The 15,441-nt window shown below is 45.1% G+C and overlaps 1 protein-coding gene across 1 annotated transcript in view; it reads right to left on the bottom strand.

The window, feature by feature from the left end:
- Nucleotides 1–15,441, bottom strand: part of ACSF2 (acyl-CoA synthetase family member 2) — a 55,275-nt gene that overhangs the window by 14,914 nt on the left and 24,920 nt on the right. The window lies entirely within an intron of this gene.

Here is a 15,441-nt window from a genome sequence, read left to right as displayed (position 1 = left end):
TTGTAGTGAGCCACCTAGGCCACGTGGTTCCTACAGATGAGCTGGGGCAGGAAACAGCCCAGACAGACAGCAGGCGTCTAAGGTCCTATGAGGCCCACACCCCATCATCCGCAGGCTGACAAACCTGAAGAACTGTTGGGCGGATTCCCAATGGTCACTATGACACCTGGCGGGATGGCATACCCTGAAGCCCTACCTCACAGGCATGCAGGCGAGGGCGTGCATTGTTGCCCACTGGGAAACAAGCACGCTCTTTCTTTTGGGGTTTGCCAAAGTGGTGGTTGCAAGAACAAGCATGTGGAAAGAACGTGCTTAAGAACAGAGTGAACACAGGGTTAAGTAGGGAGAGAGACAGAGACAGGAAGACACAGCCACAGACTTCGTCGTAAGCCTTGAATCCTAGGCCCAGCCACATGGGATGTCTACCTTCCTCTGACTTTTCATAGTGACCCCAAGCCAATACATTCCCTATTTATTTATTTATTTATTTATTTATTTATTTATTTATTTATTTAAAAATTTTTATTTATTTATTTGACAGAGAGACAGCCAGCGAGAGAGGAAACACAAGCAGGGGGATGGGAGAGGGAGAAGCAGGCTTCCCACGGAGGAGCCTGATGGGGCTCGATCCCAGGACCCTGGGATCATGACCTGAGCTGAAGGCAGACGCTAATGACTGAGCCACCCAGGCGCCCCATTCCCTCTTTTAAATTTAGGCCCATTTGATGGGAGAAAAAGGCCAAATTCCAGTTGTAACGATAAGGATGAAGCTGGAGGACGTTACGAAGTGAAATAAGCTACACACAGAGAGACAAATATTGCATGATTTCACTATATCGTGGAATCTAATAAATGAGCAAAACACAAAGATAAATTTGCTTTTATGTGCTTACAACTGGCACATCGTAATATACCTACATTTTTCACATTCGGTGGATGACCAGTGCCCTCGAAGGCCTGGCAGGCGGCCTCCCGTAGCCCAGCATCGCAATCAGGAGGCAGCGAAGGGCCAATCTCATGCATCTTAATGGTTTTGTTGTCAACAGAGCCTGACAGCAGGCTTCCTTATTCTCCCAGTGACCGGGGTCTTATTTTGTTTGGGACCTGGGTTTTCTATTCATTCACCGTGGATTTCAGACCAGACAGTAGCCTCCTGGAAATTCTAGTTGGTAAGTCAACAGATTGATTTATGTGCAAAAACAAAAACAAAGAACAAACAAAACAAAACTCCCAAAACCTAAAAAAAAAAAACCCAAAAAACAAAAACAAACCCAAAACAAAACAAAACAGAAAAGAAATGCATTGCAATTGTCATGTGTGTTACATCCCTTATCTTCAAGGCAGCTCTGATAGGTGCCACGACAGAGGCCCCCAGAGACCCTTGTTCTTAATAAACCACCCTGGGATATTCAGAGGGCCATGGACTCCAGACCACATCCGCAACTGCCTCCGCAGGTGGTCTGGCAGGAGATCTACAGACAGATACTGTGTGCAAGTTCCCTTTACCGGGAAGGCACATCTTCTCTCTGTCCTTCCGCGGGCTGGAATGCCATCTGCACCGGAAGAGAATGGCAGCCGTCTTGGGCCACCTGGTGAGCTCAGACACTGCAGAGCCCATGAAGAGGCTGGAGCTCGACGGTGGGGGCGTCTGAGCCGCCACGGGCTTGCCGTCTCCCAGCAAAAGAAACTCCCATCTCCTTGAAGCCACGGTGAGAGTGGGTTTCTCTGACATCCACTAAGCACGTCCTAAGAAGTGCAGGTGGGAAGTATGAATTCTCGCTCGGGTAAAGAGAGTGGACTGCAAAGAGCCAAGTGGGCTGCTCGGGCTGGTAGGAGCTGGATCTAGAGGCGAGGACCCCCAAATCGGGAGAAAGAAGTGGGTGGGCAATTCTGTTCTTTAGGCTTTGGATGTATCCTCCAGATTGTCTAATCTCCATTTTATTTTTCCACAATTGTTTACTAATTGATGTCAAGAAACAGGGCCTGGGGCAGGGCAGGACTCAAGTGGATGCAGGGGCTCCTCCAAGGACTTAAGAGACCTAGAGCCTCGGATGAATGCACTTTGCTCAAAACCACAAGAACCACCCATCGTTTGAAACCCCAAGTGCAAACCAGGTTGAGTCTACTTCCCTCCTTCCTCAAACACGCCACGGAGGCCTTGGCAAAAAAGAGGGAGCCACTGCTTTTCTGTTCTTAAAGAAAGTGACAGACATTCCATCTAACGCTGAAAAAAGACAAAAGAGATTTGCTTTGAGGGCAAGTTGTGGTTTTCATTTGTTATTATTTTTTCTTGCATTTGGGTGGGAAGTTAAGGGCTGGAACAGAGCCCATGTCCCTAAGTGGCTGCCAACTCAAAGGCCTAAAGTCCAAAAGTCCTCCTCTCATCTGCAGTTACCCAGGGTTAGCAAGGAGCCTCCTTCCGACATACGGCAGATGGTCAACAGTAGCCTAACGCTAGCCTCGTGCTGACGCTCATTCCCCTTCTACCTCATCACGTTAGGCATTTTTATCATCTACGTCATCACACGAAGGGGTGAGTATAGGGAGAACAAGATATTTTCGAGAGAGAGACCCGTCACCTAATTTTTATTATAGTATATTATTATAATTATTCTATTGTTGTTGATCTCTTATGTGCCTAATTTAGTAAATTAGACTTTATCATCGGTGTGTATGGGCAGAAAAAGCTTGGTATATACAGGCTTCCGCATTGCTGTGTGGGCTTTAGCATCCACGGGGGTTCTTGGAACGTAGTCCCCATGGAGAAGGAGCGACTACTGTCGATATTTAGTGAGTCAACCCGGCTACTTGGGTTGGGTGTCATAAACACAGAAATAGCCAGGTGGGAACCATGAACTGGAGACAAGCCCACCTAAAGGTGCCCTCAGGGAGAATTCAGGTCCACATCTGCGGTCAGGAAATGAGGACTTTTTTTTTTTTTTTTAAAGAATTCTCTTGACCTTTTGTTGTTGGTCAACTAATCTGTTCACGGTTTTTAAACCGTAGCCTACCGGTGCCTGGAATGTAAGAGAGGCGCTCAGTGGAATGACCCAACGAGTGAATTTAAGCAAATACTGCGCATAACGACCACATTAGCGAATGAGTTGAAGCATTTGAATAGAACGTTTTTCAAAGGAATATATGGTCAATGAGCCCATGAAATGTAAATGAAAAGCACATATTACACCCACTCAGAAGGCTAGAATCAAAAAAAACCCAAAAATAGGGGGCGCCTGGGTGGCACAAGCGGTTAAAGCTGCTCTGCCTTCCGCTCAGGGCGTGATCCCGGAGTCTAGGATCGAGCCACATCAGGCTCCTCCGCTGTGAGACTCTTCTTCCTCTCCCACTCCCTGCTTGTGTTCCTCTCCGCGCTGGCTGTCTCATCTCTGTCGACATAAATAAATAAAATCTTAAAAAAAACCCCAAAATAACAAGTGCTGGTAAGCATGTGGAGAACTGCAAACTTTGGGCATTGCTGGTGGGGTTGTAAAATGCACAGCCTATATGAAACCAGTTTGGTGATTCTCAAAAATAGTAACCATATGATTCAGCAATTTGCTCCTAGGAATGTTGACCCAAAATTGAAAGCTGTTTACTCAAATGCAGACATATATATATATATATATAATATATATATATATATTTTCATAACTTAGTATTATCCACAAAAGAGCCAAAGATGAAACAACGCAATGGTTCCAGCCAAGGAATGAGTAGATAAACAAAAAGTGAATATCCTAGTACAATGGAATATATCTGGCCATAAAAAGGAAATGAAGCATTATACCCACTACAGCAACTGATGAACCTTGAGAAAATATTATAAGCAAAAAGAAGGTAGACACAGAAAGCTCACATATGGTAAAATTCCATGCATAGGAAATATTGAGAATAGGCAAATCTATATGGAGACAGAAAGTGATTCTGTGATTGCTTAGGGCTGAGGGAGGGAAGGATACAGAAGGATAGCTGAGGGTATGGGGTTTCTCTTCAAGGTGAGAGAATGTTCTAAAATGGACTCTTTCTAAAATGTGATGATTGCAATATCCATACTGCACAAAAACTACTGAATTGTGTTTAAAAAACAACGTGGATAATTCCAATTCTAACTATATGTCCAACAAATCTCAGGCATGAGCTCACCAAGAAGACAGGATGAGGCTTTTTGTGGTGTCTCCAATATGGAAACCACCCAACCCATCCACAGTAGAACAGATGAATACATGGTAATTTACTCTCTGCTGTGTTATATGTAACAACAGCACATGAACCATGACTCTACCCGACTGAAGTGAATGTATATGAATAGTGCCGATTAAAAAAAAAAAATTGAAGAAGCCAGATAGAAAAAGGTATATACTTTCGGATTCCATTTCTACGTATAAAACAGGCAAAAGTAATCTCGCTGTTTGAAATCAGAGAGTAGCCAACCTGGTGTTGGTTATATTGGTAGTACAAGTTCACCAAAACTTCACCAAGGAAGCACATTAACCCACGTGTCCTTTCTGAACCCATGCGGGATACCCTTCAATACAGAGTTTATAAAGAAAACTCTCCCACGGCTTAAGCTAGTGTTCGCTCTACTCATGAATTCACATAAACTAAATTTAGTGACCGAATCTTCCTCTATTTGCCACTTTGTCACCAAAAATCAAAGCAACACGGTCACTTCTGGGCAAGATCCATCCCACTCCATTGATAACTAATGCTGGGCAAGCCTAGTGGACTCATCCATTGGTGATTCTGTCCTAGAAATACTCAAAAGCAAGAATCTCCTTTCTGAATGCAGCAGGATTTTCCTTCAGAGCACGATGCCAGCAGGTGGGAAAGCAGCGTATGTGTCCTCTTACAACTTTGTTGGCCCATACCTGTGACTTTTGACCCAACCAACCTGTCTCATACACGGATCGTCACTCCCGGGTTCAGGAGCACAGCGCGGCTCCGGCACATTGCTTGTTGTTGAGAATATGGCTTACTGGGTGCAAGGCCGTGTGGTCCGAAGGCACCCCCCAACTGGAATGTTGCTCTGGCAGGAGACCAGAACCACAGAGCTCTATCTGCTTTACAATGTCATTTCTAGGAATGTCCGTAGAGGGACGCCTGGTGGCTCAGGATGGTTAACGTCTGCCTTCCGCTCAGGAGCATGACCTCCAGGTCCTGGGATCCAGCCCACCTTAGCCCACCTTGAGCCCCACTTTGAGCCTCCTTGTCAAGCCGCACATTGAGCTCCCAGCTCACAGGAACCTGCTTCTCCTCTGGCCTCTATAAACTGTTTGCGCTCTCTTCCTCTCTCTCTCTCTCTTTCAATGAATGAACTAAAATCTTTAAAAAGAAAAAAGGGAATGTCTGGAGAGAGTTTTTTTAAGATTTTATTTATTTTTATTTGACAGAGAGAGAAACACTGCAACGGGGGGAACACAAGCAGGGAGTGGGAGAGAGAAGCAGGCTCCCAGCAGAGGAGCCCAAGCGGCCTGATCCCAGAATCCTGGGATCATGCCCTGAGCCGAAGAGCAGAGCTTATGACTGAGCCACCCAGGCGCCCTGGAGAGATTTTTAAAGACAGTCGGAGTATGGTGATTCTGATTTCTGAAAAAGGTGGAGCACTGCCAGTGGGGAAGGGCAGCGACAGAGACCAGGTAACCCTGCAGGTATGTGACCTGAAGGCAGAAAGAGCACGAGTGACACCACGCCTTGGGGCTGTCACACCGGTTTCCCTGGGAAATCTCCCAAGAGCTTCGTCCTTGTCTTGCAAGTGGAAAATTAGAGGGGAGAGGTGAAGCAACGTGTTCAAGATGCAGCCATGCAAGTGGATTGACGGGCTGCGCGCTGCACCACACAGAGCTTTCCACAAAACCAGACCGAGGGCCTTGACAATGAGACACAAATCTGCCACGCACTCATAGAAGAAGGGACGATGCGTGGCAACGCCAAAGACCTTAGGGAAAAGATGTCACGTCACAAATCAGAGAGCAGAACCACCGTGGGCATCTGTTTCCCAAGAGACCAGCAAAGAGGTGGAAAATGGTGATATTATAAAGACTGCAACTTAACTTGAAGTGTGACAAAAAGCTATGGGGTATGTGGTATGAGTGTGTGTGTGTGTGTCTAGTGTGGGCTGTGTATGTGGCACGGGTGTGTGTGTGGTGTGAATGGTGTGGTATGTACGGGTGGTGTGGCATGTGTGTGTCTGGTGTGTGTGTGTGTTTATGTGTGTGTGTCCACGTGTGTGTATTTGCAGAGAGAGAATGGGGTGGGTATGGAGGGAGAGAGCCTACTCTCCAGCCTCCCTTAGCAGCCGGTATTCCAAATTCCATCTATGCGGGCATTCATCTGGATTATTATACCGCGGGCCCAAAAGCTGTTATTTCAAAAACGACCTATCTACTCATCAAAAGTCATTCAGTCTGCCTGATTGATTGTAATACATGAAAAGTCATTACAGGGCAAGATACAACACATCAGTAATCCTTGTCCAAACCAAAGATTGCTGTCTTTCTAGAGGAAGCAAGTCTAATGTCCCAGTTCCACAAGAAGACAGGTATTCTGGCAAAGAGAGACTCCGAGGCCACCCTGGAGAGCTGTTCCAGCTGAATGAGGTTGCCTCCTGCCACAGGAGCCAGTCTGTGGTATCCTCGGCTCCTGAACAGCCGGCACGTGAGCTTACCCCCAGGATAAAAGCCGGGGGGTACTCAAGCAGAGAGCCATGGATTATAACGCTGCCTCAATATTACTTAACTAAAGCTCTAACTAGAAAGATTACATAACATGACTATTAATCCTGACATGAAAGCAAGAATGATTGATAATGAGAACGTAGCGTTAGCAAGGATATGAAGAAATGGGCCAGCGGGTAAATTGGCACCAGATTTTTAAAGGGCAGTAAGGACAGAAGCCATCATACTGCTTATGTTCCAGGCCTCTCCCGCCCCCTCGAGCTGGGACTTCTGCGCAGAATTAAAGAGGGGAAGCTGATTGCCAATCCAAGAAGCATTTATATGTCAGCATTTCTGCTAAACTGCCTAAAGAAATCTCTACAAGAAAAGGACCTCAATCTTCTCAGGCACCCAGCAATTCATACATGGAGATTCTTTTCTTCTCACATTAATTACCCATTTGCATTAAATTTGGTTTTTTGTAATTTTTGTCTTTTTTTAAATAGTGACGGCACCCCAGATTATATAAGCTTCAGAACCGCCAAATCTGGATCCCTTCTGATTTAGTACACTAATTCAACATCTGAATATGCATATCCTTGGCCAGCAGTCTATCCTAAAGAGCAAGACAGGAAAAAACAAAGCGAATGCCTATAGGTATGAATAAAGACATTAATTGCTGCTTAGCAAAGAATGAGAAAAACACTTTATTTCTATAAGTAAGGGATTGAGGTAAGTAAATACAGGGCACTTTGTACAAAGGAAACCTATGCCAAAAAAACGAAGATACTCTTTTTATATGTAATGAGATGAAAAATGTCTAATACATTTTAGGTGAAACAGCGCATTTCAGAATAATGTGACCTGACATTTACTAATGTGTCCCCCACGCCCGTTCTCTCCTAAACACTCCATTTGTAGGATCTCTTGTGATCTTCATAGCCATGCCCTGACCAAGACACCTACCCACTTTCGTATGGGAAGAAGCTCAAAGAAATGCCAGTGAGTAGCCAAGTGGGATTCAAACTCAGGACTTCCAGGGCCTCCATACAACACAAAGTGAATCTCTGTAGAGCCTCACTGCTTAAAGAGGGTTTTCACTTGCGTGTTCTGCAATCTTCAGTCTTGGGTCATCTTTTTTTTTTTTTTTTTTTTTAAGTCAGGCTTGAGGAATTTTATTTTATTTCTTTTTTTATTTATTTTTTAATTTATCTCGAGCCGGATAGAGACAGCCAGCGAGAGAGGGAACACAAGCAGGGAGTGGGAGAGGAAGAAGCAGGCTCATAGCAGAGGAGTTCCTGATGTAGAGCTCGACTCCCACAATGCCGGATCACGCCCTGAGCCGAAGGCAGACGCTACGCTGTGCCACCCAGGCGCCCCAAGTCTTGAGGTCATCTATACAAGGATTGTTCTTTGTTTATTTTATTTATTTATTTATTTATTTATTTATTTATTTATTTATTTAGAGGTTTTATTTATTTGGCAGAGATAGAGTGAGCACAAGCAGGGGAGTGGCAGGCAGAGGGAGAAGCAGGCTCCCCCACTGAGCAGGAACCCCTGCAGGGCTGATCCCAGGACCCTGAGATCATGACCTGAGCTGAGCTGACGGCTAGGATGCCGAACCGACTAAGCCCCTATTCTTTTCTTATGAATGAAGAAGAAAGAGGTTTATTTTCTTACAGTTCCAAATCTGGGGTGGCACCCCAGACCCCTTTCTGTGTGTATTGTTCTTTTAAACTGCAGTCCTTCCACAGTCTCCCTCGGGTCTCTATGGGGTGTGGGGCGCAAACCAGAGGCCCTCTGAGTGCCAACAGGTGTGGGAATATCCCCACTTTGCCTCCACCTCCCACCTCCAGCACGCTGGTCCTTTTTAATGATTTACTTGTGGAAATCGATTCGCTCACTGTCTCTGATCTCACTGTCCCGTTCTCAATGTTCCAGCTCCCCATCCCTGGTGCCAACGATTCGTTGGCCCCATAACTGCCTAGTCAGTCTCCTGATGACACCAGGCTGGAAAGCCTTGTGCCCCAGTGCTGGCCCTTTCCAGTCTAGCCTGGCCTCGCAGCAGGACCTAGACAAAATACAGGGGCTTGGCTGGCTGGGAGCTCCCGTGGCATTCTGGACATTCAGGGCTGGCGATTCTCAAAGTTCACCTAGAGGCCACCAATGCCCAAGATCACACGTCATGACGGGGCCCAGAGCTTGGGGCCTCTGGAGGAAGCTGCAAGGGAGCAGGCACAATCAGGGATCACATAAGCAAAACACGTTTGCCGAAGTCTAGTTGGGAAGAAACTCTTTTGCCTCTTACATATTACCTTCTGGGAGGGAGGGGCTGGCACAGGGACAGGGCTTGCAGGTGGATCCTGTCTCCTTGCTGGGGAGCTCTTAATCCTTTCAGAGGGTTAGCCAAGCAGAGGGTAACTAGATAGGAGGGCTCCAGGGGAACCGCGGGAACACCCCCCACACTGGGGCAGCACCTACTGCTCCCTGGGCAAAGGTGCCACGTCGGCCACCAGCAAGAAGGCTTTAGAATTGCAATTGAAAGCAATAGCCTGTTTTGTTCCAAGTCATGGACTGGCCTTGCCCCTCCCCCGCTACAGGCATCTGATGCCGGGCTGGTCCCCGGCCCTAAGGAAACATAAATCATCAACAAAACGAAAAGGCAAGCAGCTCCCTGGGTTTAAGATTCCATTTGGATATGTAAGAGACTCAAGGTTAGTATTCAGCTTTGTATTTAAAGCAAACAAACTCAGAATCAATAAGGACAAGCCATCTAACCCAAGAAATGGCAAAAGAATATGCACGAAAATTCAAGAAGACATTTCAAAAGAGCCATGCACTTTAATTCAGAGAAATGCCCATTCAGCCCGGACAGAGACACGCTTTTGGCCCCTAAGAGGAGCAAATGTTCCAAATGTTGTTCGAAACATCTATGCATTTGTGAGGGTCGTGGGGACACGGGACTCACGGTTGCATACTGGTGGTCACAGCGGCACATCCCTCTCCAGGCAATTCCAGGAAAGCCGGACATGTCAACCCTTTAACACAGCAATTGCTCTGCTGGACTTTTATAGTTATAATGGAAAAGAATAATCAGATCTATAGTGTCAATAAAATAGATCTTTAAAACATGACCTGTTGAGAGAAAAAGGAAAGGCATCCAGCGCAGCTGTGTGCTGAGATTACAAAAGCCTAAGTATTGTTATAGGAACAAAAATAGGAAAAACTGAAAGCACTTATTACTTGATTAAGCATGATTTGAAGGCTTTCAAATGATCAAACACACTGTTTATGGATTGGCAGACATATGAAAAACAAAGCATCCTGGACACAGACACGCATTCACCTTGCCATTGGCTCTCAGTGACAGAGGCGGGTTGCAGGGGACGCGGCTATAAGAAAAGGACTTGAACTTGATCCATATTGCTTTTATTTCTTTTATTTATAATTTTCTGTAACAGTATGGCTCTATGTGAATTTGGAGTGAGGGGGAAATACCTAGTGTTTGTACTTAGCATGGGATTATGGTTGTTTTTTTTTCCCATATGAAATACTTAAGAAGAAGGAAAACACAAGAGGATGGGTGAACTTCCAGGAAGGGAAAACTAAAACTTCTCAAAAAGTGGATACAACTCTGGCACTGACAGAGGGAGACCACTGGTCCTGTCATGGGAAGGGCCAGGGCAAGACCACAGCTGCGCATGCGATGAGAGATCCCAGTCTGTCTCTGAAGTTCACGTGCCATTACGCACAGGCAAAGCCCTCTGCCCTCAGATTCCACACCATTCCCTCTTGTGTGAGACACAGTTGCAGCTACATGGGCCAGTGCATCTCTAATTCATGGTGGAGGAGACAGGTTCTCCCCTTCACCCCCTTGCACAACAAGATTCACACCATCACTATCCGACACACAATTCTTCCAGTCCCCGACCCTACTCATTGCACGCCCGCGGGCCGTCGTCCTCCTCCCTAAGTTGCACAAAGACACTAGGCTGCTGGGTGACCTGGGAGTGGCACCTGACATGGGGTAGATGGCGTGCCCGGGCAGGAGGGGACAACTTGGAACCTGTGGAGGCTCTGTCTGTCCTGAACAAAGTTATAAGCTTTTAGGTACCCGACATCAGTGGAACATATTTATACCAGTGATCAACAGCAGCTATTGTTCAAGAAATGAAAGTGTTGGGGCGCCTGGGTGGCTGCGATTTGCTCTGCCCGGCTCAAGGGGCGTGATCCCGGCATTGTGGGATCGAGCCCGCCATCAGCTCCCACTATGAGCCTGCTTCTTCCTCTCCCACTCCTGCTTGTGTCCCTCTCTGCGCTGTCTCTATCTCTGTCAAATAAACAATAAAATCTTAAAAAAAAAAAAAAAGAAAATGAAAGTGCTAGTATGGCAAGCAAAACCCAAACGATGGTCATTTTTAATTGATGGCACAGAATGGACCGATGTTAAAAAAGGTTGTCAGAAAAAGAGGAATATTGATTTACAGCTCTCTTAGAAAAAAAAAAAAACACCTCAAAATAGATCAATCTTGGTGTAAAAGCGTAAAATTACAAAATATTGAGGGAAGAAAATGGGAGAAAATCTTCAGGATCTGAGGCTCGGGAAAAAGTTTTAGACTTGACATACAAATGTGGTCGTAAAATTGATAACCGGACCCCATAAAAAATTAACACTTTTTGCTCTGTGTACAACCCTCTTAAGAGTGTGAAAGACGAGGACACAGAGTGGAGAGAAAATATTTCTCAAACCACATATCTGACAAAGGACCAGTACCTAGAATACATAAAGAACTCTGAAAAGTCAACAGTTAAAAGAACCCAAACAATTCAACTATAAAATGGGCAAAAGACATGATGATACATTTCACCAAAGAGTGGCAAATAAGTACATGGAAGATATTAACCTATTCGCCATTAGGGCACACATATGAAAACCACCCTATCCTCCATATTGTATCAGAATGGCGAAAATAAAAAATAGTGACAATACCAAATGCTGGCGAGGATGCTGATGACTCATACAATTGTTGGTGGGACTGTAAAATGGTATCAGTCATCCTGGAAAACAGGCAGTTCTTTTAAAAGTAAACAGGCAACTACCATATGAGCCAGCAATTGCACCTTGGGGGCACTGATCCCAAGTAAAGAATTCTGTTCCCAGAGATTTATGTTCACACAAAATCTGTACACAAATGCTTATAGCAGCCTTATATGAAAACACTGAAATATTCCAAATATCTTCAATGGAGTAAGCCAATTGTACATCCATATCAAAGAATACTAGTTAGCAATAATAAAGAAAGGAACTGCTTGACATGCAAAGAAACCTGGATGAATCTCCAGAGAATTAGGCAGAGTAAAAACCAATCCTGAAAGGTAGCATACTGTATGACTTCTGTCTACACAATATCTTGAAATTACAAAAATCATGGAAGATTGCTAGAGGGTAAGCAGGAGCTGGAGGTGAGAAAAAACTATGAGGGTCATCAAAGAAAATTGAAGGACCGTTGTGGAGGATTGGAAATGTTCTGTATCTTGATGGTATCAATGTCATGATCCTGATTGTGATACTGTGCTAATTTTGTAAGAGGTTACCCTTCGGAAACTAGATAAAAGATCTATGGGATTTGGTTTGCATTATTTCTTGCTAACTGCATGTGAATGTTTAATGATCTCAAAATTAAAGGTTAACTTAAAAAAAGTCCTTAGATTATCTAATATAGGGGACTGCTAACTCTGACACATCTGGGTCCCCACTTCTCAGCATGCCTTTCTGTCATCACACCCAAGAGGTAAAATATTGGGCAGATGAGACCATGTCCTTTTCCCCAGAGTTATCAAGGAAAGCTAAACTGTTCAATCGCATAATACACACACTTTCATGAATTTTGTCAAGGTTAGCAGGTCCCTCCTCCCAAAACACCCGTTGGTTTTTGGAGCAAAAGGCCAGACACAAGAGCATATACCTAAGATTCAAGAAGAGGCAAAATTTAACCTATGGAGACTAGAAATCAAAACAGCGGTAGCCTCTGGTTAGGGAAGGAAATGGGCTGGAAAGTGGATGAGAGAAGTTTCTAGACCTGTGCTGTCTGCACTGGTGACCGCTAGTCACGTGTGGCTGTGGGACACTTGAAATGTGGATAGTTTTTCATGAAGGTGTTGTGAGTTTTAATACCCGATTTGGAAGACTTTATTTAAAAAAAGAATGTAAAACATTTCATGCGTCATTTTTAAAGATTTGTTATATGCTAAAATAGTATTTGACTACTAAAAGAAAATGTATCATTAAATTAATGTCACCTACTTTTATTCCCTTGTTATCACGGTACTAGAAAACTTGCAATTACATGTGTGCTTGCTCATACTATGATCTCGTGAAAAGCACTTGGCTGAGAGTGATGGGCAGGATTCTAGATCTTGGGGTGCTGAGTATAGATTCGTTACCCAACATAACCTTCCTGAAGGACTCGTAGAGCCTATTAGGGGACTACAGAGCACTCCAGAGTGGTGCGGTGACAGTAAAGATGTGAGCAGCTCATCCTATATTTTAGCATCTCGATAAGGAAACCACGAGTGCATGGCTGTGCATCTATGTGGAGGAAAAGGATGCAGGAAATTATTATTGGAGTCTATGAAAGCCCAGAAGCCGTTTCTGGAGCCTGAAGTTCCGGGGTTGCGAGGCATTCACGCCACGGAGATTTCCTTGGGTCACTTGTAGGGAGCCCCTGGGGAATCACACAGGAGCCGGGGTGGGGGGTGGGGGGGATGGAGGCTGATTCAAAAACACTTGCTCTAGGTTGGGATCACTAAGGTACCCAGGAGGTTAGCTTATGACCTTAGCTTTCGAGAGACAAAAACCGTCAATGGTTTCCATTCACTTGGAGAACTAGAGAAATCGCAGAGTGTCAGGAGGTTGGGAGGAGTTCACAAGGGTTCGCACAAGCGAGACTTCATGTAGTAGGAAGGCTTCATACTTCAACCACAGTGTGCCTGGAATTAGGGGATCAGGCTCACAAGCCCAGCCTCCTTAGGAATCACAGAATGTCTACAGAAATGTAAGAGTTTGCTTCTTTCCTAAGTGGCCTATTTTTACCAACAACAGCCATCGGGCAGAGATTGAGTGATCTTGCCTAAAGCCTCTGAACTGGAAGTGGTAGGTCTGGGACTACGCCTCCCGTCATCAGATTCCCACAGTGAGAAACACATACGCACCAAAAAGGTTCACAAAACAGCATCGTAGCTGGAAACAACACTTTTATTTCTGAAGAGCTGGAGCACCTGGCAGGATTATTGGTACTTGTCATTTATTAGACACTCCCTCAAGCTAAGTCCTATTCAAGGAATGAGAATTACATCTTGTACTTTGGTTTAGCTCAAGCATATGATAAGCCAAAAAAAAAAAAAAAATTGGAGCACAGGCATGTTACATACCCTGAGCAGCCCAGCTTGGTGGCAATTACCCTGCCAGAACTGTCTCCCCTCCTACTCTCCAAAGTTCCTAGCTAGAGTGGGCCTCGAGGTCACTGTGGAGAGTGCACAAAACCCATTGTTACCAAGCACTACCTGTAAAATAGTTCATCGCTGCAATGGGTTGAAGATCTCTTTAGCACCAGGCTATGAGTTGAAGATTTTTCTTTTCTTTTTTTTTTTAAAAGATTTTATTTATTTATTCGACAGAGATAGAGACAGCCAGCGAGAGAGAACACAAGCAGGGGGGTGAGAGAGGGAAGAAGCATGCTCATAGCGGAGGAGTTCGATGTGGGGCTCGATCCATACGCCGGGATCAGCGCCTCTGAGCTGAAGGCAGATTAACGGCTGCTGCAGCGTGCCAGGTGCCCAGAATTGAAGATTTTCTTAATGTGACCTTATTTAACTCTCAAACAATATTATTTACATATGACAAAGGTCAAGTCTCAACCTAGTCCCAAACCTACCAGCTACAGGTTCATTTGAACCCGGATCTGCCTGGCTTCAACATTTCTGCCTATAGATTGAATAAAGTAAAGAATGGGACACCTGGGTGGCTCAGCTCATTAAGCGGCTGCGCTTAGCTCAGGTCATGAGTCCTAAGTCCTGGGGATGGAGCCCTGTTGGGAACTCCCTGCTAGCGTGGCAGTCCGCTTCCCTCTCCTTCTGCCCTACCCTGCTCGTGCTCTCTCTCTCTCTCTCTCTCTCTCAAATAAGTAAATAAAATTTCTTTTAAAAGAGTAAAAAGAATATGGGGGAGGCTGGGAGGCTTGATACCCAGGATTCAAAATTCAAGCACAGGTAAAATTTCATGCAAGGACATGGGTTTCATACTTCAAACTACAGCCTTTGGCCATATCGTCAGAGGGATCAGCTTCAAACTCAGCCTCATCCTGCAAAAGGGAGGAGGGAGAGGCATGAGAGGAGGAGGAAGGAGGGAGGAGGAGAGGAGAGAAGGAGGAAGGAAGAAGGAAGGGAAGAAGAAGGAAGAGAGAGAGGAAGGAAGGAAGGAGGAGGAAGGAAGCAAAGGAAAAAGGAAGGAAGGAAGAGGAAGAGGGAGGAGAAGAAGAGGCGAGGAAGAAAAAGAAAGAAAAAAGAAAAGAAAGAGAAGAAAGAGAAAGGAAGAAGGAAGGAAGGAAAGAAAGAAAGAAAGAAGAAAAGCGAAAAGAAGAAGAAAAGAAGCAAAAAGAAGAAAGGAAAGAAAGAAAGAGAAAGAAAGAGAAGAAAAGAAGGCGAAGGAGAGAAGAAGAGGAGGGAAGAAGAAGAGAGAGGAGGGAGAGGAAGGAAGGCAAGAAGGCAAGAGAAAGAGAGGGAGAGAGCA

This window comes from Ursus maritimus, unplaced genomic scaffold (genome assembly GCF_017311325.1).
Source record: "Ursus maritimus isolate PB19 unplaced genomic scaffold, ASM1731132v1 scaffold_24, whole genome shotgun sequence".
In the NCBI taxonomy this organism is placed as follows: Eukaryota; Metazoa; Chordata; class Mammalia; order Carnivora; family Ursidae; genus Ursus; species Ursus maritimus.
The sequence above is the reverse complement of the archived record's forward strand: the minus strand, read 5'-3'. Positions and strand labels throughout refer to the sequence as shown.